The sequence below is a fragment of the Saccopteryx bilineata genome, chromosome 1, assembly GCF_036850765.1.
Source record: "Saccopteryx bilineata isolate mSacBil1 chromosome 1, mSacBil1_pri_phased_curated, whole genome shotgun sequence".
Classification (NCBI taxonomy): domain Eukaryota; kingdom Metazoa; phylum Chordata; class Mammalia; order Chiroptera; family Emballonuridae; genus Saccopteryx; species Saccopteryx bilineata.
Genome location: NC_089490.1, coordinates 279,741,059 through 279,767,870, shown reverse-complemented (window position 1 = coordinate 279,767,870; position 26,812 = coordinate 279,741,059). Strand labels below are relative to the sequence as shown.

The 26,812-nt window shown below is 38.0% G+C and overlaps 1 protein-coding gene and 1 non-coding gene across 8 annotated transcripts in view; both read left to right on the top strand.

The window, feature by feature from the left end:
• The window catches only part of CTNND2 (catenin delta 2), a 985,037-nt gene that overhangs the window by 416,302 nt on the left and 541,923 nt on the right, over positions 1-26,812 (top strand). The window lies entirely within an intron of this gene.
• Positions 6,707-6,782, top strand: TRNAD-AUC (transfer RNA aspartic acid (anticodon AUC)). The gene has a single exon. It is a non-coding gene; the product is annotated as a tRNA-Asp (tRNA).

Sequence of the window (26,812 nt, the reverse complement as noted above, 5' to 3'; positions counted from 1 at the left end):
AGTTTTCTCTTGGCAGTAGCTCTCTTTCTGGGCCAGGCCCCTATCTAAATTTTTGAAGGTGGTTAAGGGAGAACTAAAAGTTTTTCTTGAGTCTGTTGGGTCTTTATTGCATTCTGCTCAAAATAGTCTGGCAATCTAATTCATTTTATGTGGGACCAAATTTAATCCAATTTCTAATCATAGATTTTCCTTTAATGAGAGTTCAGGAGAAGGGCAGACCACACCTCTTACCCACTTTGCCCCACCACCTGTTTGAAGTCATGTGGACATCTCTCAAACACATACATTTGAGTGCTTTCATGCTTCTGCATAGGTATAATCTGGCTAAAAATACACCCAACACAAATTACTAAACAACACTTAAAGTCCTGGGCTGAAGCACCTGCTGTGTTTATACATACCATCTGTATGACCAAAAGGACTCCCCCAAAGTAACATCCTCACCCAAGGAGGGCAATCTACTGTAAAGTCAAATTCCATTTGTCAGTATCAAATGCAGGAACTCAAATAGTTAAAGTAGCACCATTCTGGCTTCAAAAATTCCAAGACCCTTTGTCCAACAGAACCCCCATCATGATTTAACCTGAACACCATAATTAGCTCAAGATATTAGTCAACCCCATCACAGGAAAATCACTGCATTTTCCAAAGGTACCTAACTTGTCCCTTAAATATGAATCAGTCATTTGAGGGTTCTGGAACAATTTTTGGGGTAAAGAATAGTTATTTTTCAACTTGAGGTATAGCCATTTAAATGAAATCAAACTCTTGTTCTTGCAAGCCATCATTCCACAAACATTTAAGCACTGATGACTCTGCTGGAGATTTTAATGGCAGTGGAAGACAGATATAGTTAACATGAAATAGTTTCTGTCCTCTAAGCACTCAAATGTCCTAGTGGTAAAGAAAGTCAAATATTTTATGCATAATGAAGTGATAAATATTTTTACTTTTATTACTTTTTAATATTTATTTTATTGATTTGAGAGAGAGAGAGAGAGACAGAAATATCAATCTCTTCCTGCATGTGCCCTAATCAGGGATCGAACCGGCAACCTCTGTGCTTTGGGACAATGCTGTAACCAACTGAGCTATCCGGCCAGGGCAAGTGATATATATCTTAAAAAGCTGTGAAATAAAGTATAGTGAAAGAAGTGTCAGGGTAGTTTGGAGATGGCCTTTGGCAAACTGCTGTCTCAAGTGAGTGTTAAAAGGGAAAAGTTCTCCAATTAGCACCATGCTGACTTTATGGTACATTGGTATGCATGAAGGGATAATGTCGAAGTAGAGAACCTAAAGATCATCTATATCTCTAAGATCTAATGAAGTATGGGCTGTCTACTGAAACTGGAACACAAATGATAGTTAGACCATTCTTCAGCAGTTATCTCTTTTTTAATGAGACCTTTGATGCCTCTTTTCTATATTCCTTTTAGTAAACAATCTAAACATTTTTTTTTCTTCTCAGAGTGGCTTTGTAATCTAATTGTCCCTTGTTGTACATGACAGGGAGATTATTCCCTAAGGCTGTTGTGACTCTCACCAGACACTTATGTCAGGTCAGCAGGAGGTAAGGCAAGGATATCAAGTTCCAGGAGAGAATTTGGTCCCTGGGAATTGGCGTTGGCACAGTGTGCTTGTCCTAGGAGTGTGGGGTATGGAGACAAGGGGATTCATCTAAAGGAAAAGCCAGGTTCATTGCCAAGTGGGCCACCACCAAAATGTGCACATGAAGGCTACGGAGAGAGGAGGCAACTCTCAGGAACCCAACAGGACTGAGAGTCCGACCACAGTGGACGATTCTAGTGAAGAGAGAGAGGGACACAGGATAATTCTCTCGTCAGCACCAGGATATATTACATGATTCCTGCCCTCTCACAGGTATGTGAATAATCTAACATAGACCTAAAGTCAAATTCATATGAAGTCTGGTCTTGATTTTTCAACCACAAAGTTTATGTAGATTGTGACAAATTTATAATAGATAATAAACTGGTGTTGGCTAACAACTTTTGGGATTTATTTTATATGATTTAGAAAAATGCATGTTTCCTGCCACATATTTCACAACACATTTCAAAATACAGTACCATTACCCATAATTAGATTTATATATAGTAGAATACATTCGTGCATTTATTCATTTCCTTTTCAGCCCATCCACCACTGTATTACGGAAAGTAAATGTAGGTAAAATCCTCAGTGAACATATAGTATATTTGAAGAGATACATATAATTTGTGTATATATATATAGATATAGATATCTACCAACCTTTTCCTGTATACCGATGTTTTTTTTTGACAACTTTGAAGAAGTATGAAAATATGGAGAAAGCAGCTCTTAATTCCAAAAAAATTTTATTAGGGAGAACATCAGGTAGTGCTGAGACTTGAAATAGAGGTAGGGACTTTTATGGTCAGAAACAAGAACAGAATCTCTTCCAGACCACGGGAACAGGAGGACTGGCGCGCTGGAGGTGTGCTTCGTGCAGGGACTCACAGGCACCTGCCTGCCTGCACCTGGGGGCGGGGCTGGGAAAGCTGGGCTGAGTCAGCTCATTCAGAGCTTAGAAGCCTGGATGGGTTTTTCAGGTAGTCAAGAGCCCTTAGAAGTTTCTGAGCCGTTTCAAGTCATTATTATTAAGAACATAATTGGCAGCCGTACAAGCATGTCTTAGACGTGAAAGGGAACTATTACGGGCTAGCACTCTGCGAGGAAATCCATGTACAATAACACAGAGGGGGGCCTAGTGCAAGGGGGCAGATGAAGAATGGTGAGGGCCTCACGGAGGCTGTGGCTGTGTGAAAAGCAAGAACAGAGCTCAGCTTTAAGCCTTAATTTGTAGATTTGAGGGGGTACGGGGGTGGCAGGATTTGGCAAGTGATTGGATATGAGGGTTAAGAAGGAAGTAAAAATGATTCAGAAATTGATTACCAGCCACAGGGTCTAAAGCTGTGCTACTTTTGTTACTGAACTTGGGCCCAGAGCAGGAGCAACACTTTGAATTTAAGGTAATGAATAAAATTTTAGACAAATTTGAGGTGACATCAAGGCATTTATTTCTAGCATGCAGTTAAAGGTACTCTTTACATAAGACTTGCTGTGCTTTAGACACTTTGCTAAGCCGTTGATATGTATCATATTGCTTATAATATAATGTTTATCACTTTATTATCATCGCTGATATTTTATTATCACTTCTGTATCTTAAATAAAGGATACTAGTCTTAATTAAGTAACGTTCCCAAAGCCACACAACTTGCTAGCATTGGAACTAAAGTCTGACCCTGTGGCCCTCCCTTCTGGTTCTCAAATATGTAAATTTGAAGTCTGAGAAAAGTCAAGGGTAACAGTGTAGTTTGGGAAGTTCTTTTATTGAACTCCTCCCAGTGGCCAAGTGCACTAGGCTGAGCCATGGGGACACAGAACACAGACGCTGCTGAGACCCCGCTAGAGACGTGATTTGAAATAATAGGCTAGAACTAAGGTGATCAAGAGAAATTGCTAAAGCACAGGATCTTAGGTTGGGCCAATGAACATTCCACAGAAAAATAAGTAGTCAGGGAAATACAGTGTGTCCGTAAAGTCATGGTGCACTTTTGACTGGTCACAGGAAAGCAACAAAAGATGATAGAAATGTAAAATCTGCACCAAATAAAAGGAAAACTCTCCCAGTTTCATACCTATTCAGTGCAGTTCGATGTGGGCTCACACACAGATTTTTTTAGGGCTCCTTAGGTAGCTATCCCATATAGCCTCTACAGACTAGTCACTGACTGTTGGCCTACCAGAACGGGTTTTCTCCACCAAACTGCCAGTTTCCTTCAACTGCTTATCCCACTGAGTAATGTTTTTCCTATGTGGTGGCACTTCATTATAAAAGCACCGATATTCATGTTGCACTTTGGTCACAGATTCGAATTTAGCGAGCCACAGAACACACTGAACTTTCCTCTGTACCATCCCCATCTCGACTGGCATGGCCGTGGGCTGCTCCGCTGTATACACAGTGTTACATCATCATCTGTGCATGCGCACATGCTGCCACATCATCCTACAGAAACTAGGAGGTTTTTCCTTTTATTTGGTGCAGATTGCACATTTCTATCGTCTTTTGTTGCTTTCCTGTGACCAGTCAAAAGTGCACCATGACTTTATGGACACGCTGTAGAAAGAAAAACAATCCCAGTTAGCACAAAAACCAAAGGAAAAAGATGTGTAAGTCCTTGAGAAAATAACTTAATGAGAGAAAATTGTGAGGAGCTATTTCTGTGGGAGTGAATTCACATCATGTAACTCTGTGAATGGCTCCTACTCCCAAGATCAGAGATTGGAAAAGGAGGTCTGAGGAGAGAATACTTAGACTTGAACACTTTTTCTACTTCTTGTATTATACAGTCTTATTTGTTGCATAAATAATCATCACATACCCTGGCTAGTTGGCTCAGTGGTAGAGTGTCGGCCCGGCATGTATATATCCCAGGTTCAATTCCCAGCCAGAGCACACAAAAGTGCCCATCTGCTTCTCCACCCTTCCCCCTCTCCTTTCTCTATTTCTCTCTTTCCCTCCCGCAGTCAAGGCTCAATTGGAGCAAAGTTGGCTCGGGTGCTGAAGATGGCTCCATGACCTCAGCCTCAGGCCCTAGGATGGCTCCAGTTGTGGTGGAGCAATGCCCCAGGTGGGCAGAGTGTCACCCCCTAGTGGGTATGCCGGGTAGATCCTCATCTGGCACATACGGCAATCTGTCTCTCTGCTTCCTCACTTCTCATTTCAGAAAAAAAAAATCATTTCATGGCATTTATGGATATTGTGGAGGGTATAAGCATGTTTAGGCCAGTTTACAAAAGGAAAAGTAATGCTCAATCTAGTTATAAAGTATGTAAAGATCCTTTACTCTCTCTGGCTTGCCTAGAGTTTGGGTAAATGCTTTTCGTGTTTCCTCCCTCATGACTAAAGTTAATAAACCTGCACAGGCCAGTTGCTTCTGAATACAAACAATACCTTAATCTACCTCCTTATGCCAGCTGAATCCTTAGCAAACATGCATTTATTTATTTATTTGCTTATTTTTGAAAGCATTGTCATCACAGTTTATGAAATTTGTCCAAAATAAAAGCTGAAAGCAAAAGTTAAAAGTCATATAATGGCCTGAACAGGTGGTAGCACAGTAGATAGAGCATCGGACTGGGATGCGGAGGACCCAGGTTTGAGACCCAGAGGTCGCCAGCTTGAGCGCGGGCTCATCTGGTTTGAGCAAAGCTCACCAGCTTGGACCCAGGGTTGCTGGCTCGAGCAAGGGGTGACTTGGTCTGCTGAAGGCCCGCGGTCAAGGCACATATGACAGAGCAATCAATGAACAACTAAGGTGCCACAATGAAAAACTGATGATTGATGCTTCTCGTCTCTCTCCATTCCTGTCTGTCTGTCCCTATCTGTCCCTCTCTCTTACTCTGTCTCTGTAGAAAAAAAAAGTCATATAATGAAAACCTCAAAGGAGTCACCTTGGACATTTTGGGGATGCCTAAATTACTAATCTTTAATTAAGGTCAGTATTCCAAGCTAAGTATAATAGTCCAGAAAAAGTAAAGGGCTTATAGTCATAGTTGTTTGTTTTTTATCAAAGTGGTGTATGCCAAGAAATGGAGATTTGCAACTCTGTTTTTCTTGTTCTTCTTATTTCAAATGAGAGGAAGGAAGTTAGAGAGACTCCAGCATGTGCCCCAACTGGGATCCACCCAGCAACCCCCATCTGGGGCTGATGCTCTGCCCATCTGGGGCCATACTTACAATCTATTTTTAGCACCAGAAGCAGAGGCTTCACAGAGCCATCCTCAGCGCCTGGGGCTAATGCACTCAAACTAAGCCATGGCTATAAGGAGAAGAAAAAGAGGGGGGGGGGCGGGGGAAGGGTGGAGAAGCAGATGGGCGCTTCTTCTGTGTGCGCTGACCATGAATCTAAACCAGGACATCCACACACCAAGCCAACGCTCTACCCCTGAGCCAATGGATCAGAGCATTGTAACTCTTACTAATCATGAAAATATATTGTTACCTTGTTCAGACACTTACTAATGGAGGAACTCTGATGAGCTGTGTTCTTCCTGTGTGACATGTGCATTTGGAGGCTGTCTGTGTGTGATTGCTGACCCCTGTGAAGTCATAAATACTATAGCCTCCCCCACTGCAGTCTTTAGGCTTATTTTGGTCATTATATGCAGTTTCATTCATTGATACTTTTTCTAATATAAATGGAATGCTCTAGATGACAATTAAATTTTCATGTACTACAGGCATTATTAAAACTTTTATTATAGATCATATTAATATTAAAATATAAATAAGACACTACTTATACATGTATTTTCATTTTCAGTATTCTATTTATTGTATTTCCTTTGTGTGAAATATATTTTATCTCAATTTCTGACCATAACATTTCCACCTGTATGTAAAGGCCTTCTCTTTCACCATGATTCCTTTAATAACACTGCTTAGGATTGAGAGCCCCCTTCTCCATCTTTCAGTGAAGACATGGTGGTAGAGAATGTGGTAGAAAGGTTCAGGAGTAGGAGAGAGTGGATGATGGTCTTAGACAGGAGGCTGGATAAAACCTTGTGAATATGATAGCCTAGGAGCTGGTAGGGCCCAAGGTCTGTGTTTCTTTGTGATGGCTGATGTGAACAGGGATAAAAAGCACACAGGGCCCTGGCCGGTTGGCTCAGTGGTAGAGCATCGGCCTATCGTGCAGGACTCCTGGGTTCGATTCCTGGCCAGGGCACAAAGGAGAAGCACCCATCTGCTTCTCCACCCCTCCCCCTATCCTTCCTCTCTGTCTCTCTCTTCCCCTCCCGCAGCCAAGGCTCCATTGGAGCAAAGTTGGCCTGGGTGCTGAGGATGGCTCCATGGCCTCTGCCTCAGGCACTAAAATGGCCCTGGTTGCAACAGAGCAACGTCCCAGATGGGCAGAGCATTGCCCCCTGGTGGGTATGCTGGAAGGATCCCAGTCAGGCGCATGCGGGAGTCTGTCTGACTGCCTCCCTGTTTCCAACTTCAGAAAAATTAAAAAAAAAAAAAAAAAAAAAAAAAAGCACACAGAATTTACCCTTATGGATTCTCAAGGAAGATAGGGGTGGTGAGGCAGGTAGTGCTAGAGTGGATAGAGGTATAGAAGGCAAGGATGGATGTTGCTGGGGTTTTTTAAGTGTTCCATGGAATACACATATAATTTATTTATATATTATACATTTTGGATTTATAAGTAATTTAGTTATGAACTGTCTTTACCATTTGCCGCAATAGCTAAGTAACTAGCCTAACCATTGCTTACATCCCACAACCAACACAGCTGTGATTAAATCACTTGACCTGTTTTTCATATCCCAATTCAAAGCAAACACCAGCTAGAGCTGATCATGCTTTGGGTTATGTACGATTCTGTTCCCCCCACTAGACACCTTGAGTTTTTAGTTTCTTTAGAGAAAGATGTGAGTCTGTGTAGTGCTGTATGGCCAGATCCTAGAAAAATGCCTGGTACATCGTAGTTGCATAATAAAATATTTGTTGAATTAGGATGACTCTCTGAGTCTAAGATGAAATTCAAATTATATTAGAAGGCCTTCTTCATGTTCAGAGACAGGGCTTTGTGATGTGACAGTGACTTCTGGTTTTGGCCTGCTCAGTGGTCCTTGGTCAGGAGAGACCCAACAGTCACTTTCCATCAGCATTGGGGGGGGGAGGGAGCTCTTGCCAGGACCATAGAGTTCTAGAATGTCATTCTCATTCTGGGGGCCCAGGGGCCTTATCTGGTAAGAATCCGCCTTGGAGGTTCCTGCCTTGTTCGTGGAACACATGAAGCTCTCGGGCTTCCCTTCAGCTCTCAGGAATGGATTGAAGAGGGCCTTCAAGAAACAAATCTGTTGAAGTCAAGAGCTGTGCCTTTTTCATCCCTTTCTTTAGTGTTAGCTGAACAGTAACTACAGTGCTTAAACAAGTTGTTTAATGACAGAATGAATGATTGTATAAAGCCTGTCTTCCTTAAGTGACTCTGCTAGAGTCATCTGCTTTGTAGGATTTTGAAAATATGCTTGAGAAGCACAAAAAAGTTAAACAACAAGAAAATTCAATAATATAGATATTACAAGGCAGTTGTTGATTAATTGCAAATTAAGAGGCGGTGACGGCTGATATGCTTATGTTTTGCCAAATGCAATCCTTATAGCAGGGTTCATTAGGTTTTGTCTATATAAGTAATAATAACAATCCTTAGTTTTCTCTGAGTAGCAAATTTTGACTCGACCTGAGAGGGTATTTAAAAAAATCAATTCTATTTATGTTCTTCAGATAAGATCATAGTCTACTTTGAGATGCATTTAACATTGTATATTTCACAGCCTGGTGTTCAATATATTCTTTAGGCTCTGGAGGTATTGGAAAAATTAGCTGGTCAATATATGCAGTGACAGGCTGCTGAGTCCTCATTTTTCTTGCAGCCAGAAGATAGAAACCAACTAAGATACTTATTTCGCCTTCCCCAGTTGTATTCTGAATCTTCAGCCTTTTGACAGGGTATTTTTGTTATTGCCATTTGTTTTTGATGATCAGGTTTTGAGTACCAGATCAGCACAAAGATCTCCAGAAGCTGAGACTGTCTGTGACAATGAGTAGGCAGCAGTATTCTTACTCAGAGTATCCAATTCAGAGAATCTCCTGGTTTCTATTGTGATGAGTTGTAGAGGTTTTTGTTACCTCAATCCAGAAACTATTTTAATATCTTACGTATGGTTATATTGAGTGGTAAATGAGGTTTATTTTGATTCAGCTTGAACCAATATTTGAGACCTTGCCATTTGTTAGAGATTGTGCCAGATGCTTCCATGCATATTGTCTCAGTGTAAGATTTAGAACACGCTTTATTACAACTTATCTGCTCCTCTGAGTAAGGACAAATGCAAGAAAAGGAGAGTTCTTTTATATCAGGAAAGGCCTGTTCCTTACAAGAGAAGTAATTCTGCAAAGTAATGAAAACAACTCATCTTACAGAATAGACGAGGGAAGTTTGAATAGAAAGATGATAATACAGTTTCCATTGACTCTACTCTCCTTGCAGTGAGAGGATTCTCATAGGCTCTTGCTCCCTTTTTCCATTAAACATTCTTTGTTCTACAACAGAAAGTGAAGACCACCTTTCTCTAATTTCTAGGTTTCTAGGGCATCATAGAATGAAAGAACAAATTCAACGATAAGTATAAGGAAGTTTCTTGCCAGATCCAGAATGTGAGAGATTCTTCAAGAAGAAAACAAACAAAACTCCTTTTTGAAAACAAATCAATGAAAAGAGAAGTCAAGAAGGGACTATTAAATAAAAGAGCTTAAGAGGTATAAGAAACAAGTTAAATATGCAAAATTTTTGACATTTTGATTAGAACAAACCAACATTAAAAATAATCTTCAAGACAAAAGCTATTTTAGTATGAATTTGGTAGATGTTATAAAGAATTTTTATTAACTGGCCTAGAAATTTCTACCAATTGGGGTAATGGCATGTCTTTGTCACTCAGGGAAACACATTGTGGTTTTTGTGGATGAAACAGGAGGATGCCTTGGATTTTTTAAATAGCTCAGCTAAAAAAATGATAAGGGAGAGAATCAGATGAAATAGGGTGACCAAAATATTGACAGCTGTTGAAATCCAGTAAAGGATATACAGGATTGGGCAAAAGGAGGTTTATAGTTGTTCATATGGGAAATAATATAGTTAATTGTTAATAAATAATAATACAAGAATAAGCTATTTTACATACTCACAACTGTAAACCTACTTTGCCCCACCCTGTCATGAAGCTCACTAAATATCTCCCTAAATATTACAAATATTTGAAATAAACCAGAAACAAACTAATAAACAGTAATCCAGCAATAGCCTGGCCTCTCACCGTGCTTTCTCCTGCCCCTGAGCCTGTAGAGCAGTGAAAATCAGATGGATAGGGTAGGAATGATGACTCTCATCTAGAGCTCAGACAAGATCGGAGCCCTTATTTGGAGACCATGAACTCATAAGGTATTCATTGATTGGTTTTCGAATGGTCTGAACTATCTATATGTGTTCATCAAATTTTGATTTGAAATTTTTTCCAGGGATGTATTACAAGGGTTTCACTAGATCCTCAGCGCCATTCATGACCCATAAAAGTTGAGTTAGACTTGATTGCAGGAGTTCTGAAGTCTATTTCAGCTCTAAAATTCTATAAACCCATGTATCTAAGTTATCCAAAGCCATTTCCTTACAATATTATATGTAAGAAATTTACGTATTGTACAATATTATTCAAGAATGTTGTTAAATTTTCTTGCTTACTTTATGGTTAATTTCTGACTTAATGATCTAGATCTGTGAATGACTCTCACATACAAATCAACATCTAATAACTAAAGCTCCCAGATTCAGTGTGGGTCACCTATCTTTTATTTCCTAATTTAAGTTTCTTGTGCCCTTTCGAGATATGCCTCATCTCACCCCTGCCTATTTTTGCAAAGACTTTCTTTCCCACACTTCTTTCATGCTTTACCTCCAGCAGTTCTTTTTGTTCTTTAAAATGTACCAAGTTGTTTTGTGCCTCGGGGTTTTTGCACATACTGCCCCCTCTACTCTTCCTATAATTATTTTCCTCATAGATATCTACTTATCCTTTCTGTCTCAGTAAGTGTTACCCTCACTAATTTAATATATCGCCATTAAGCTCAGAGCACCCTACCTTTTCTTTCATATCCCATCATAATTTTTATTTACATAAATCTTTATGTAATCACATCCACTTTTCACATTAGACCAAGAGTGTCCTAGATGCAGAAGTGACATCTTTGTTTCCCCTTGCTTTGTAAGTATCAAGCCTATATTCAAAAAGAGAATGTTAAATGAATGAGTAAAAACAATTAGAACCCTGGAGGGGAAATTCCCTCCTTTTAAATGTACCCACTTTATTTTTATTTTTATTTGACAGACAGAGAGAAACTCAGAGAGAGGGACAGATAGGGACAGACAGACAGGAAAGGAGAGAGATAAGAAGCATCGGTTCTTTGTTGCAGCTCCTTAGTTGTTCATTGATTGCTTTCTCATATCTACTTTGACCAGGAGGTTACAGCAGAGTGAATGACCCCTTGCTCAAGCCAGTGACTTTAGGCTCAAACCAGCAACCTTGGCTTCAAGGCAGTGACCTTTGTGCTGAAGCCAGCGACCGTGGGGTCCTGTCTATGATCCCATGCTCAAGCCAGCAACCCCGTGCTCAAACTAGTGAGCTCGTGCTCTAATCAGCGAACTCAGGGTTTTGAACCTGAGTCCTCCACATCCATTGTGCCACCACCTGGTTAGGCTAAATGTACCCACTTTATACATGTGGAGACACACAGATAGACAAGCATGACTTTGAGCTCTAGCTCTAGTGGCAAACGAGGCCTCTTTATTCTCCAGTGGCCTGACCTCTCTATTCACTGCCTCTACACTCTCTCACCCTGATGACCTATTTGAGGAGCAGTGAGAGAGGAGATGCAATATTGCTGACCCAGTGCAGTCACCTTCAGGAATCCAGGATGGATGCCGTCTTTCTCCTCCCCAGTGTGTGTCGGTCCCACTCACAGACTGACTTGCCAGCATTTTAGAGCCCTGGTCTTTATTTCTGCTTAGTGTAGTCCAAAGAGTGCACTTCATTGCTGTAGTAAGTAATTTGTAGAGCGGAATGTGGAACTAATGATCATGCGTAACACCATGTCTATGGGAAAACGAATTTGGAATTCAAAACAACTGGTTGATGAAGGGCTTCTGGAATATACAGAGGCTTCTATTCCTGGGAGTCCCCTTTCTTGAAATAATGAGGACATTCCATGTCCCCCTACACATAGCACTCTTCCAAGTCCAACACATAAATGTGTAGTATTTTATCCAAGTTGGGAGTGGGAGGGAGGGAACTCTGAAAACCCCGAAGGCATTTTCTGATGGAAGGACACATAGCCAGTGCTGCTTCCCCAGAAGAGCCCTACTTTGTACACCCTGTGCCTGAGAACAGCTCTACTTGTACTACTTCCAGGAAGAAAAATGAAAATCACTCGTAAGATGGAAATCAAATGTGTTCTCAATGTAACAGTCCTGATGTGAATGGCTGGATAATTGGGGGTGCCTGCTACTTGCCCAACAGAGAAATAAGACAGTTGAACCTGGCCTGGCTGTTCTGAAACCTGTTTGGTCCTGAGGTTAATACATACTCTCATGGTCTCTACTATTTTTTCATGCTTTACAACAACAATCAATAAGTAAGCTTAACAAATAGCTCTGGTAGGATATCCTTGGTGCTATTTTATCCAGCTAAGACGAGACAAATGAGGAGGCATTCTGGGGATTGGGTAGTGTAGCACTCCCAATTCTGAATAATCATGGTGAGGGAGTCACTTAGGAGGGGCTATGTATGAGGCAGGAATTGGGATTGGGATAGCAGAGGAATAGCAATAATATTATAAGAAATGACTTGAGATACTGCCGACCCCACGGTTCCTCTTGGAAAAAAAAACATCTTTGGGGCTGTTGGGTTGAGGCCATGTATAGTAGGTGTGTGGGGTGGGGGCAGTGGGTCAGGGGAGGCAGAGAGGGAGCTGGGGAATGGCTCTGTGTGTCCTTGCCCTCTTCAGTCCTCTGCAAGGGAGGCTGGAGCCTGAACTTGGGTGAGATTTTGTTTCAAAACTCACTTAAGGACTGAGCTTTATGACTTGATCTACAAGGGATGGAAAAGAGGTGGCAGCAGGAAGACAAAAGTTCAAGTGCCAGAAGTGTAACTTCTGCTCTGTCTCCTGGAATATGCAATATTCAGAGGGCCTCGGGCATTCGCACACTCAAGTGCAACGGAACGATCCAAAGTACCATGTTGTAGACCTCAAGGGACAGTGATGATTTTAGCTTATATCTGGATTTTACACTGAAGGGGGATTCAAGGTTTATGCTAGCATAAAAGCTTGAGTTAACTCTCAGTTTTCTGAGTCCTTTGGCTCGCTTGGTGGGCCACCATTATGTAGGCTGCAAGTGCATTTTGGAAATCCTCTCTTTGGCATGTGTAGTCACTGATTTGAATAAATAATTATTTTAAAGGAATGAGAGAAATATGCTAAGTATCAGCAATGCCACTGAGTCCTCAAGACAACTGTTCAGTTTTTAAAATAAAACAATTGGCATTTAGTATACCCTGATTGATATTTCAATTTGTTAAAAGATTTTGTTGAGTAATAAAGATAATCATTTGACTCAAAAAAGATTTCCAATTTCAAGTCAGAATCAGTTAACTAAAGTCATTAAAAATTATAGGGCCTATTCTTATTATAATTATTGATTAGACAGCAATTGCAGGAACTACAGAAGGTAAGTTATTTCCTTAGGGGCATTTGTTCCTTCAGCTCTAATGCAAATTATATTCTTAGAGATGAAAGAAATTTTAAAGAGCTTTTAAGAAAAAACAGAAAAGAAAAACATGACCCCTACTATATTTAGAGAGTGGGGTTAGTAAAAACTATTCACAAATATAAGAAATAATCAATGATGAAATGAGACATGGAATCTAACTAGAATACTGAGAACAGAATGTCTAAGTGATCTTTTCCTGCCTTTTGTTCTACAGTAAATATTACTTTTATTGCTTCAATTGATATCATAGGCATAGCATTAAATATGTCTGACCTCAATAAAATATGGAACATTTCTCCATTTTTGAAATAAATCTTTTCTATTGCTACATTAGCATTTGAGAAAATCACTTTATATCATTGAGTCTTTCTGAAACCTATCAAAAATAGTGGGAGCCATCTAAATAAGAGATACTAAGGTAATGGAATTGCCTACAATTCGGATATATTTCACTGAGTGAGCATTTCTCATAACCTTGCAAGCTTTCGGAAATGAGAGTGTGTTTCATAGAAGAGCAACCAAAAGGTGGCAGCATCTCTTTGAAAATTATGTTTATTTATTTCATTCCAACATTTTTTTCAAATAGTACTCACACATCATTGAGCTATGTTATAATGAGCATTTATTGATCAGAAAGCTCCCTTTTTTTGTAAATCAGATGAATGCAGTCATAGGATTGAGCTTCAGAAAATGTTTGCTTCCAATGAAGAACAAGACTTGTTCTTCTCTTTAGCCAAATGGTCCTAATGTTTGAAGATGAAGCAACAAACCCACTCATCCTTCAGAGTCAGAAAATATTCATAGTCACCTAATCACTAGCAATGGTTAATTATCCTAGGAAGAATCAGAATCTTGCTTGTGTAAATACTATGAAAACTATATTCTTAAGGAACACAAAGAGATCTTTTATTCCAGAAGGATGTGAATTGAATTAATACTCTTTTAAATCTAAAATTTTAAAGCCTTAATTCTACCAAATTCTTCAGAAAAAAAATTTAATGACTGTGATATTTGACACCACTTTAATATTACATATGTTAAAATTGTTTTTAAAAATCTTTCAGACATACATAAATCTAGCTTATTTCAATCACCAATCTATATTTATCCTAGATTAATGTTTTGGATATCTTTAACCTTTTTCATATACTGTAGACTTAGAGAATGAACAAAGCCAAATTCAAATTTTTTCTTAAAAAATAGTTTTCTCTTATGGGGAACAACAACAACAACAAAAAATTACATAAAACCTTATTGGCTCAGATAAAGTCTGAGAACTGGCATTCTGTTTAATGAAATTTCATTTCTGCTGAGCACTTATAGTCAACCTAAATCAAGCTCAGTAAGGCAATGGCTTGTGTCAGTCTTGCTTGGATAAATCTATCTGTATATGTGTGTGTGTGTGTGTGTGTGTGTGTGTGTGTGTGTATTTAATAAAGTTTATTGACAGTAAGAAAAATTTGTATTTTGTTTTATTCCAAAAATGGACAGAACTTTCTGGTAGACTGTATATATCAGGTCTACCGGAAGTTCTGTCCATTTCTATCACAACAAGTTTCAACACGTAAGCACGTTTATTTGGCGCATGTGTGCCTCTCTATTTTTATCACTTAATGTATACATACTGACCTAGCGAATTAACTAAAACAAAGTTGATTCATATTAGTCTTATGTGTGAAGCCATAGTGTACCCATGGCTACTGATAAAGTTCATTTACGCCACTGTAATTTTTACGAATTTCAACAAGGAAGAAATGCTACAGAAACATGTAGAAATTTATTGAAAGTGTTTGGTGAAGGTGCAGTTTCTGATAGGACATGCAGAAGATGGTTCAAAAAATTCGAAACAGGTGATTTCGACCTTTCTGATAAGCCACGTTCTGGGCGACCATCTTTGATTGATGATGACGTTGTTAAGACCATGTTGGAGCAAGATCCTTTTCTGACAACATTGGAGATCACAGAAAGGCTTAATTCAGCTCAGCAAACCATTTCGGACCATATTCGGAAGATAGGATTGGTGTGGAAATATTCAAGATGGGTGCCATATGAATTAAATCAGAAGAATTTGGATGATCAAGTCGTCATAGGCACATCTCTGCTTGCTCGGAACAAAATTGAGCCCTTCTTGAACGGATGATAACTGGGGATGAAAAGTGGATTACCTACGAAAACATCGTAAAGAAAAGAGCATATTGTGAACCCGGAAAACCTAGCCCTTCCACCTCTAAACCAAATTTGACTCTGAATAAGAGAATGTTGTGTATATGGTGGGACATCCGAGGACCAATACATTATGAGCTTTTAAAACCAAACGAAAAGCTCAATTCGGAGAAGTATTGTCAGCAACTGGATAATTTAAAGACAGCAGTCCAAGAAAAGAGGCTAGCAATGTTCAATAGGAAGAACATCATACTGCATCATGATAATGCCAGGCCACATGCTGCTTTGGGGACTCATCAAAAAGTTGCAGAACTAGGCTGGGAAATTCTGTCCCATCCACCATATTGCCCGGACTTAGCACCCTCCGACTATCACTTGTTTTTGTCCTTACAAAATTTTTTGAAGGGCAAAAAATTCAAAAATAAAGAAGATATCAAACAAGCACTGGTTCAATTTTTTGCATCATAAGATAAAACATTATTCAAAAATGGAATAAACAAATTGCCCTTACGCTGGCAAGAAATCATTAATAATAATGGCAATTATATTATAATATTTACAGATAAATTTTAGGTAATATAGGTGACTTCTAGACAATTACATTGTCAGCACCATTAAAGCAGACATATGATACTTTCCATATTTTACACGTTGAGATGTATGGAGAGTGAAGATGCCATTCTCCGTAAGATCACAATAAATTTGAACTTTAATGCGTCTCTTTGAGGAATTAAATGACAAAAATATATAGCTGTAAGCATCCTTAAAGATCAGAGGTTTCACATCTGTTTAAAGATCTGAGATTTTCACATATGTTTTGATCTCAAATCTAATGGAATCTTTCTCAGAAGTGCAGTGTGTAACTCAGCCCAGATGGGTGGAATCTTAAGTTGCTTAGAGGATGCGGAGCCTGGAATCTCTTCTCCTTCCCATATACTCCAGTCACCCAGAGAGACTTGAAACCAGGAGATTCTGCAGACCCCAGATTAAAAGGCACTGATGTAGTAGTTCAAGGCCTTTTTTTCAAATGGCAGTCAGGATAGGATCATTTTCAATGACTAGCTCAAAGACATGGAGGTCATTAAATCAAACCCAGTAATTGTATGAATAATTGTATCAATAAAAATATGACCCTGGCCAGCTGGCTCAGTGGTAGAGTGTGGTCTGGTGTGTGTATGCCCCAGGTTCGATTTCTGGTCAGGGCACACAGGAAAAGCTCCCATCTGCTTCTCCACTCCTCCCCCTCTGGCTTCTCTTTCTCTCTCTCTCTTCTCCTCCCCCCCCCCCACAGCCATGGCTCAATTGGAGCAAGTTGGCCCCGGATGCTGAGGATGGCTCCATGGCCTCCACCTCAGGTGCTAAAAAATGGCTCTGGTAGCAATGGAGCAAGGGTCCCAGATGGGCAGAGCATCGCCCCCTAGTGGGCTTGCAGGGTGGATCCCAGTCAGGACACATGTGGAAGTCTGTTTCTGCCTCCCCTCCTCTCACTAAATAAAATACATATATATTTCCTTTTATTATGTGTGAGTTTTTTTCTTTACACACATAGAGAAAGTCTAGATATAGATATAGGTATTAAAATATAGCCATGGATATAGATATCTGAAAATCAATTCACAGAAATCCTATATATAGACAGACATATAAACATTTTCTCATATTTATACACTTATAATTTCTCATAGTTACACTTATAAATATGTGTAAGACACACCCATACCGTTGAACAAAACTATCCTGGCACCAACACGTCAAGAACTGAAGAATAGACAGCCTTCTCTAAAGGGAAGAATCCTTGTCTACAAAGTACCATAATTCCCCATGTATAAGACACATCCTTTCTTGAAAAATTCTGAGTCTAAAAACTGGGTGTGTCTTATACAGTGGTTGTGGCATTTCAAATGCCACAAGTGGAACTGAGGATGAGGCAATATATGAAGACAGTGATTCATCATCAGACACAGATGAGGACAAGCTAATGGATGGGAATTTTGACAGGGATGAGGAGTTGTATGAATTTTATGATGAATAAAGCTTGAGTTCAATAACTTTATGTAATACATTTTTTTTCAAATTTTGGGTCCCAAAATTAGGGTGCATCTTATATGTGGGAGCATCTTATACATGGAGAAATTTGGTAATTTGTCATATGATAACATTAGACTCACATTTAAATCTTAAAGAACCTTTACCTTTTCTGAGAAAAAGCAGTAAAATGCCTATGTATCTAACTTACATGGTGACTGTGGAGATTGTGTGAAGTAACGCTTGTGGGTATGTTTTGCTCACATAAAGTGATAGATATATGGATATGTGCAAGTTAATATTATGTGTTATGAGCTTTGAGGAAAATATCCAAGTGCTAGACCCAGTTTCCATTTCACACAGAAAGATATCCAACAGCTTATTTCATGATTCAAAGGTTGTGATCATTTTTTGACAGCTGTCCTTGTTCTTTTGAAAATATTTTTGCTAAGCAAGTTCTCGTGCATGAAGTAGCAGTGTTTTGGTGACAGCAGAGTGTCTAGAGAGAACCAAATGTTCGATGGTAATTAGAAGGAATTCGTTATGAGTGGTTGCTGAATTGCCGGATTCTGTCTAAAATATGTTATTTAAAACATTCACTGGGTTTCTGCTTGGAAATTTGACTTGTCACTTTAGCATCTTTCCATTTTGGCATCAGCAACTGCTTCAAGGGTCTCCCGCTCTAACAGGGAACTAGAGTGCTTGCAAAGAGGGGGTGTTATGTGATGACTGTTCAGGGGCACCTTCAGTCTTTCCAGAGCATTCATGTACAATAGAAGTGGCATCTCTCCTTCTTGGAAGGATGCTCTGAAATCAGTCCTAGGAGGCAGGGTGAGGTTAAGATTGTGGATTCTGGAGCCAGACTGCCTGGGCTGGAATCTCAGCCCTGCTTCTGCCTAGCTCTGGGAACATGAATGAACTATTTAACTTCTCTATGCCTTAAATTGTTCATCCATACATTAGGGACTGTATTGACAGTGTGCCTACCTCCTGTTGTGGTTGAGAGCATTGATGCAGATCATGTACAGAAAGCATCAATGCCTTTGAATAATGCCTGGTGCCCACTAGTGCTATTTAACTGTTTGCACTTGTTATATAACAAGTGGTCCATCCCATTACACATTCCGAAGTGGAGGCTTTGCCCAAGAACCTGGAGGTGGCCATGCATCACTGGGCAAGCAGCACAGTATCAGGACAAGTGAATCCCAGCTAGTGATCATGGTCATAATTGTGTGGTACCATAGAATTTAAAAAGCTTCATGCCTTCTAAAAATTCACTCTTGGTACCTTTTCAAAAATCTTGAAATTAATAGTCCCATTCATCTTTCAGATTTCTCCATAACGGCTACAGTTTTCATCATAAGCAGTCTTTCATGTTTTTATTTTAATGTGTCTTTTTCACATATCTTATTTCAAAAAGGGAGTTTATGGAAAGCCACATGCAAAAGAATGAAACTGGACTACAGTTTGTCCCCCTGTACTAAAATTAACTCAAAATGGATCAAAGATCTAAACATAAGACCTGAAACAATTAAGTACATAGAAGAAGACATAGGTACTCAACTCATGGACCTGGGTTTTAAAGAGCATTTTATGAATTTGACTCCAATGGCAAGAGAAGTGAAGGCAAAAATTAATGAATGGGACTACATCAGACTAAGAAGTTTTTGCTCAGCAAGAGAAATTGATAACAAAATAAACAGAAAGCCAACTAAATGGGAAATGATATTTTCAAACAACAGCTCAGATAAGGGCCTAATATCCAAAATATACAAAGAACTCATAAAACTCAACAACAAACAAACAAACAATCCCATAAAAAAATGGGAAGAGGATATGAACAGACACTTCTCCCAGGAAGAAATACAAATGGCCAACAGATATATGAAAAGATGCTCATCTTCTTTAGCTATTAGAGAAATGCAAATCAAAACAGCAATGAGATACCACCTCACACCTGTTCGATTAGCTATTATTAGCAAGACAGGTAATAGCAAATGTTGGAGAGGCTGTGGAGAAAAAGGAACCCTCATACACTGTTGGTGGGAATGTAAAGTAGTACAACCATTATGGAAGAAAGTATGGTGGTTCCTCAAAAAACTGAAAATAGAACTACCTTATGACCCAGCAATCCCTCTACTGGGTATATACCCCAAAAACTCAGAAACATTGATACGTAAAGACACATGCAGCCCCATGTTTATTGCAGCATTGTTCACAGTGGCCAGGACATGGAAACAACCAAAAAGCCCGTCAATAGATGACTGGATAAAGAAGATGTGACACATATACACTATGGAATACTACTCAGCCATAAGAAATGATGACATCGGAACATTTACAGCAAAATGGTGGGATCTAGATAACATGATACGAAGCGAAATAAGTAAATCAGAAAAAAACAGGAACTGCATTATTCCATACGTAGGTGGGACATAAAAGTGAAACTAAGAGGCATTGATAAGAGTGTGGTGGTTACGGGGGGGAGGGGGGAATGGGAGAGGGAAAGGGGGAGGGGGAGGGGCACAAAGAAAACAAGATAGAAGGTGACAGAGGACAATCTGACTTTGGGTGACGGGTATGCATCATAATTGAACGACAAGATACCCTGGTCTTGTTATCTTTGAATATATGTATCCTGATTTATTGATGTCACCCCATTAAAAAAATAAAATTATTTAAAAAAGAAAAAGGGAGTTTACTAGACATTATTCAAGTCATAATTGATTGTGATTACCTGTGGTTCTGCATCCTGATATATTTATTAACACTTATGAATGTGAGGTTACAGATTAAGCAATGAAAAACAAAGGCAAACACAGAGTGTGTGTGTCCATACACACATATGTTCTATTTTGTTTCTTAAAGCCAACACTTGTTGTCAGGCACAGAAATTGGAATATAAAATTCAAGATGAAAAGGTTTGAAATATTTAAGTATCCTCATTAAATGTGGCTGATATTTTGGGACTCTTTCAGATCTTTTAGTTAGCGCCTAAGTCCGATTTGCCCAAGAGAAAATGTGTAATAAATGTGCATTTAATTTCCAAAGCAATGAATACATCCAAAGTTACAGAAGCTAAATCGGTACTTTTTGAATGTTTCTCTTTTATAAATAACACATAAAGAATAAAACTCAACATATTTCTCAAAATGTATTATCATTTTTAACAGGTAAAAAACACAATTGTGGACCATTTTCCCATTCTTTGTTAATATCTGGCTTCAAAACTGCATGCATCATTATTTTTTCATATGGAAATTTTGAAAATTTCATAAGCTGGAGTGGTAAAAAAAAATTGTTGTTGCAAGGTCTCTGAAGCAAAAAGTATTGTTAACACAATAAAGATACCAAGGGAGACTGAGCAGAGGTTTCGGTTTTGCTTTATTTTTAATTTTGCTTCCCAGCAGGGAGGTTATGCACCTTCTACTGGGCTGGCTGGGAAGGAAGCACATTCTAGAATATGAACCTGCACCATGACTGGAGCGGGTGGAGCCAGGAGGCATTAGAAGAAACACATTAAACCTAGAGCAAAATTTGCTGAAACCGCCTCAGATGCATTCACTGAATTGTCGTTTCACACACAGCTGTGCCTGCAGATGATAACAATTCTTTTCTAATAACAAAGCTAGTTTTTTAAAAAAACTATAAATAAAGTGAATAACAACCAAATGTGAGTTAGAACCCCTCAAAGAGCAAGCATAGAGAGCAAAATGCGAATGTGAAAGTTATGTGGGCAGCTGCGTGCCAGTCGCTGACTGCATTTATTGCTCTGCCCGTTAACTTTGTTCTCCTTTGCATATTTGGTTACATTATCCAGAATGCATCTCCCAACTCATTCTGTTCTCATTGCACTTGAAGGAAGTACAACTGTGTGTTGAAAAGCTCCTTCTTCGCATATTTATTTCTATTCAGTGATTTCCAGAGCACATTTATTGAATTTATAAAAGGAAAACGAGTTGACAGCATTAAAAATTCAAATGGATCGCCTAGTCCAGCCGTATTTTTTATAGCCTGTACATTTTATCTCAAAAAGTGACAAAGAAGAAGTACCTCTGTAGTTTAAAATGAAAGGGTATATGGAGGATGTGAACAGAAACTTCACAAAAGAGAAGGGAGGTACACAAGCCCTTGGAAAGATGTCCAGCATCATTAACTGTTGGGGGAATGCAAATGAAAAGCACCATGAAATACCTCTGCATACTTATCAGGATGGCTCAGATTTAATAACAAACATTTTTAACAGCCCCCGACGATACCAGTTCTGGCAAGAATGCAAAGGAACTGAAACTCTTAGGAATTGCTGAAAAGAATACAAAATGCTAGACTCCAAAAACCAGTTTGGCAGTTTCTTATACACATAAAAATACTTAGCATATAATCTAGAATCAAACTTCTGGGTATTTACCCTAGAGAAACAGAAACTTATGTTTATACCAAAACTGCATATGCACGTTCATGTTAACTTCAGTTGTGACAGCAGAAGCTGGAAACAACCCAAATGTCTTTGACAGGTGAATGTTTACACTGACTGCGTTTGAACCACACCACGGAATATTACTCAGCAGGAGAGAAAAAGGAACTGTTGATACATGCAACAACTTCAGGGACCCCAAAGGCATTTGCTGAGTGAGGAAGGCTATGACATTAGCAAGGACAAAGTCATAAAAGGGAAAACCAGTCAGTGATTGCCAGGGGCTATGGGTGGGGGTGGGAAGATTTTTAGAGCAATGGAACTGTTCTGTATGCTGATTATGCTGTGGTTCAGATATATCTGTATACGTGTTAAAATTCACAAAACTGTACATAACAAGGAAAAATACCAATTTTATTATATGGTCATATAAAATATTTTTTAAAATCATAGGTTGGCATACATCTAAAGTGCTGGAGAAGCTAAATTCAAAAATGGAAAAGTTCAAATCAATGGCAATTTCAGAATCTTTAAGATCCATAAGGAGATTATAGTTTTAGTGGACATGCGCACTATAGGCTTTTTGAAATAGAAACACCTGCATCTCTGGCAGTACTTTCTGAGGGCGGGGAGTGAGGTGGTGCCATATGGGATAGCTGAACATTTTCATTTTGACAGTTATATATTTATTTCAGAGGGTACTTAAAAACATAAATAATGTTCCTGGGTCACAATGTCATGGATAGTGCTGCTTAAAAGTAGGCTACCTGTAAAAATGATGGGATAATGTAAAGCCATTTAAAGAAATTATATAAACAATGGGTGTTTCAAAGGTAGCCAAGAAAATTGATTCATATTTAAGAAATACTGGACAGGTCAGTATTTTCTGAGAAAACCAGCTTTTTTAGATTATATGCTGTAGGAAAGGAAAGGTTATAAGGAAATGACCATGTAGTCAGATTTTTAAAGTTACAGTAAAAACAGTAGTTTGTTTCTGCACAAAGCAGAAAACATTATACCAAGAATTACCGTTGGTTGAAAAATAACTGTGTGTGCACAGGTGTTATAAAGTAAACTCTAAAGTGCAGAGCAGGCAAGAGAAAACTAGTTTTACATTTTAGAAAATGAAAACTGATAGGTAAGATGAAAATGCAATAAATATTTTGTCACAGTTTATCTATTTCAAATTATTTCTGATGTGACCATATATATCCTAGATTCTATGTTTAGTTATGGATGTTTTAATAAAGAAAATAAAATCTTAATAACATAGTATATAAATGAATAAAAATAATGTATTGTTTCTATATAAACCTTAGTATGGACATTAAAAAGAATTGAGCAATTTTACATATTGTCCAGGGCTTTAGGTTATTACTATTTATGTTATCTGCTTCTGAATAAACTGAATATTATGAACTATATTTAGAACTATTAATAAACAACAAGTAGGAAAAAAACCTAGCTCATCCACGGTTCATTATTTATATTAAATTTTAAATTATTTGGTATACAACCTTTGTAGGATTTTCTCAAGTTAGAAATGAAAAAATAATGGATGGTTTCACATTGTAATCCTACTGTGAAGACTACTTAGGTTTGGAATCACTAGAGATAGACTGGTGATGGTTATTGCTTTTTTTCCTCAGTTAATCTCTCCTTTATCTTCCTCCTCCTTCTTCTTTTCCTTCTTCCACTCTCCTCCTTCCTCCCCATCTCCTTTATTTTCCTTCCTTCCCCTCCCTTCCCTCCTTAACTCTCCTCCCTCCCTCACTTCCTCTTTCCCTTCCTCCCTCTCTTCTGTCCTTACTTTGTATCTTCCTTTCATTTTATGATTTTCTTTCCTTCCTTCCTGGACAAAGAATTTCTGGATCAAAGAGTATATACACTTTGTTTCAATAGTTACTGACAAATTGATTTCCTGAAAGGTTTTGCTAACTTAATTATTAGGAGTGAGAGTGTCTACCCCTACCCTGCCACACAGATGAACACTGGACGTTATCTCAGTGATATCTTCTTATTCTCTTATAAGTTTGCATTTCCTGGATCACTGATGGGATCGAGCATGTTTCCTTCTGTTCTTAAGCAGTTCTTATATCTTCTCTGTTAATGAATATCCTGCTAATATATGTATCTTGATTGTTTTTATTGGGCTTTTCCTTTTTTTTCCCCTTGATAACTGCTTCTTTTACACAATCTTTTTAACTTTTTAAAAATGCATTTTTCTCTTTTTCACATTTTGACCCGCCTTTACCCATTTTTTTTTCTCATCCTCAACTCCTCCACCTCTGACAACCACAAATCTGTTTTCTTTGTGTATAAGCTTGGTTTTTTGTTTTTATGATTCTACATATAACAGCTCATATGGTATTTATCTTTCTCTATCAGTCTCATTTCACTTAGTATAATACCCTTGAGGTCAATCCATATTGTCACAAATGGCTAGATTTCATTCTATTTTATGTCTGGAAAATATTTCATTGTATATCTGTCCCACAATTTATCCATTTGTCCACCAGTGAGCACTTAGGTTGTTACATATTTTGTGTATTATAAATAATGCTGCAGTGAACGTGGACATGCACAGTGTTTTCATTTTCTTTGATTAAACACCCAGAAATGGAATTGCTGGATTATATGGCAGTTTTATTTTTAATTTTTTGAGGAACTTCCAAACTGTTTTCCATAGTGGCTATAGTAATTTACATTCCCATCAATGATGAACAAGAATCCCCTTTCTTTATATCCTTGCCAGCATTTGCTATTTCTTGTGTTTTTGATAATGGCCATTCTAACAGATGTTAGGTGACATCTCATTGTGATTTTTATTTGCATTTCCCTGATAATTAATGATGTTGAACACCTTTTAATTTACCTGTTGCCCATCTGTATGTCTTCCTTGGAAAATTATCTATTCAGGTCCTCTGTCCATTTTTTAATCGTTTTTTCTTCCTTTTCTTTCTTATCCTTTTTGTTGTTGTTTTTATTGTTGAGTTGTATGATTTTTTAATGTATTTTGGATATCAGCCTCCTAGCAGACATATTATTTGCAAATATTTCCTCTCAGTTAGTATGTTGCCCTTTAATTTTGTTGATTGTTTCCTTTGCTCTACTCTTTAACTCTTTATTAATTGTATACATTGCAGAAATATTTCAATCTTCTATTATATTTTAAATTATTTACAGAATCCTTGGATATGCCAAAATTTCTATTTGTTTACTCTTCTATATAACTTTTGCCTTTTGCATCTTGATTAGAAAGTCCTTTCTCAGTACAAGATTATAAAAGAAAAATAATGGCCTCAAATTTATTCAACTACTTTCATAGTTACTAATTTTCTTGTTTAAGATTTCATTTGTTTCAAATGTCAGTACAGCTGGGATATATTTTCAATATCAAATAAAATAGGGATTCATTTTTTTTTCCAAAATGAGTATGTAACAGTCTTAACATTTGTTATTTACTAAATATTACTACTTTCTAAATAATATCATTTACTAAATGCTCATGTGCTATAAGTTCTTCTATAGGCTCAGTTGTTTCCCCATTGGTATATATGTCTATATCTGAACTAATCACAGCTATTTGAGATTTTGTCATTTTACAGTATTTTTTGATAACTGATAGACATTCTTTTTCAAAACTGAATTTGCTGGTTTGTCATAGGTATTCTTTCAGACAAATCTACTTGACATTTCAAGTAAAGAAAGAATCCAAATAAAATTGAAGGTAATTGCTTGAAAGATGTAGATATAGATAGATGATAGAGAGATAGAGAGAGTTAGAGATAGATATAGTTCATGTTTGGTGTGTAATGGCATTTTAAAAAATATGAGCTCTTTCCATCTAGAAATATGATTTTTTTTTCCAATTGCATGAAATATTTTCTTTTGTTTTCACTCTTTTGGTGAAATTTTTTAATTTTATATTTATCCTACCCTTTTTGTTAAATCTATTTCTAGACATTTTATAATTTAATGAATTTAAAAAATACTAAAATTCCCCCCCCCCCCAGTAACATTGTGTATTATGTTGTGTTTTGGCTAACATATAGAACAGCTGTTGGTTTTTGGTATGTATTATGCAACCTGCCATTAAACTGATTTTTTTTTTTTTGAGATGTGGTGATAAATTTTTTTCACTTGATTCTTTTGACTCTACTAGATATATGATAAAGTCAAGTGTAAATAGTAAGGGCGTGTATGTTTCCTATTACACCTCCTTTAGAAGGCGTTGGTGGGCCTTTCCAGGCAGTGCTGTGCCTGTGAAGGTCAGGGTAGCCAACTTTATGAATATACCTCTAGTATACATTGTGTTCTTTCCTTCCTTCCTTCCTTCCTTCCTTCCTTCCTTCCTTCCTTCCTTCCTTCCTTCCTTCCCTCCCTCCTGCCTTCCTTCCTTCCTTTGTTATTTTAATTTATTTCATTGATTTGATAGAGACAAGGAGAGAGACAGACAGACAGAAATCAATCTGTTTCTGTAAATTTCCTTTCCAAGGATCGAATCAGCAACCTCTGTGCTACAGGACGATGCTTTAACTGACTGAGCTATTCGGGCAGAACTGTGCTATTCATTTTATAAACCCTCCATTTGTTGCCTTATTATTTTAACTGGAATCTTTGTTTTTCAAAAATAAGAGTTTTTATCTTGTGTTTATGAGTTCATTCTTGTTCCATATAATACATATGGAAATTTTCTATCAATTCTCCATTCTCTGGAATAGTTAAAATAACAGACTGGAATATATAGAATTATGATGGCCTGGAACAT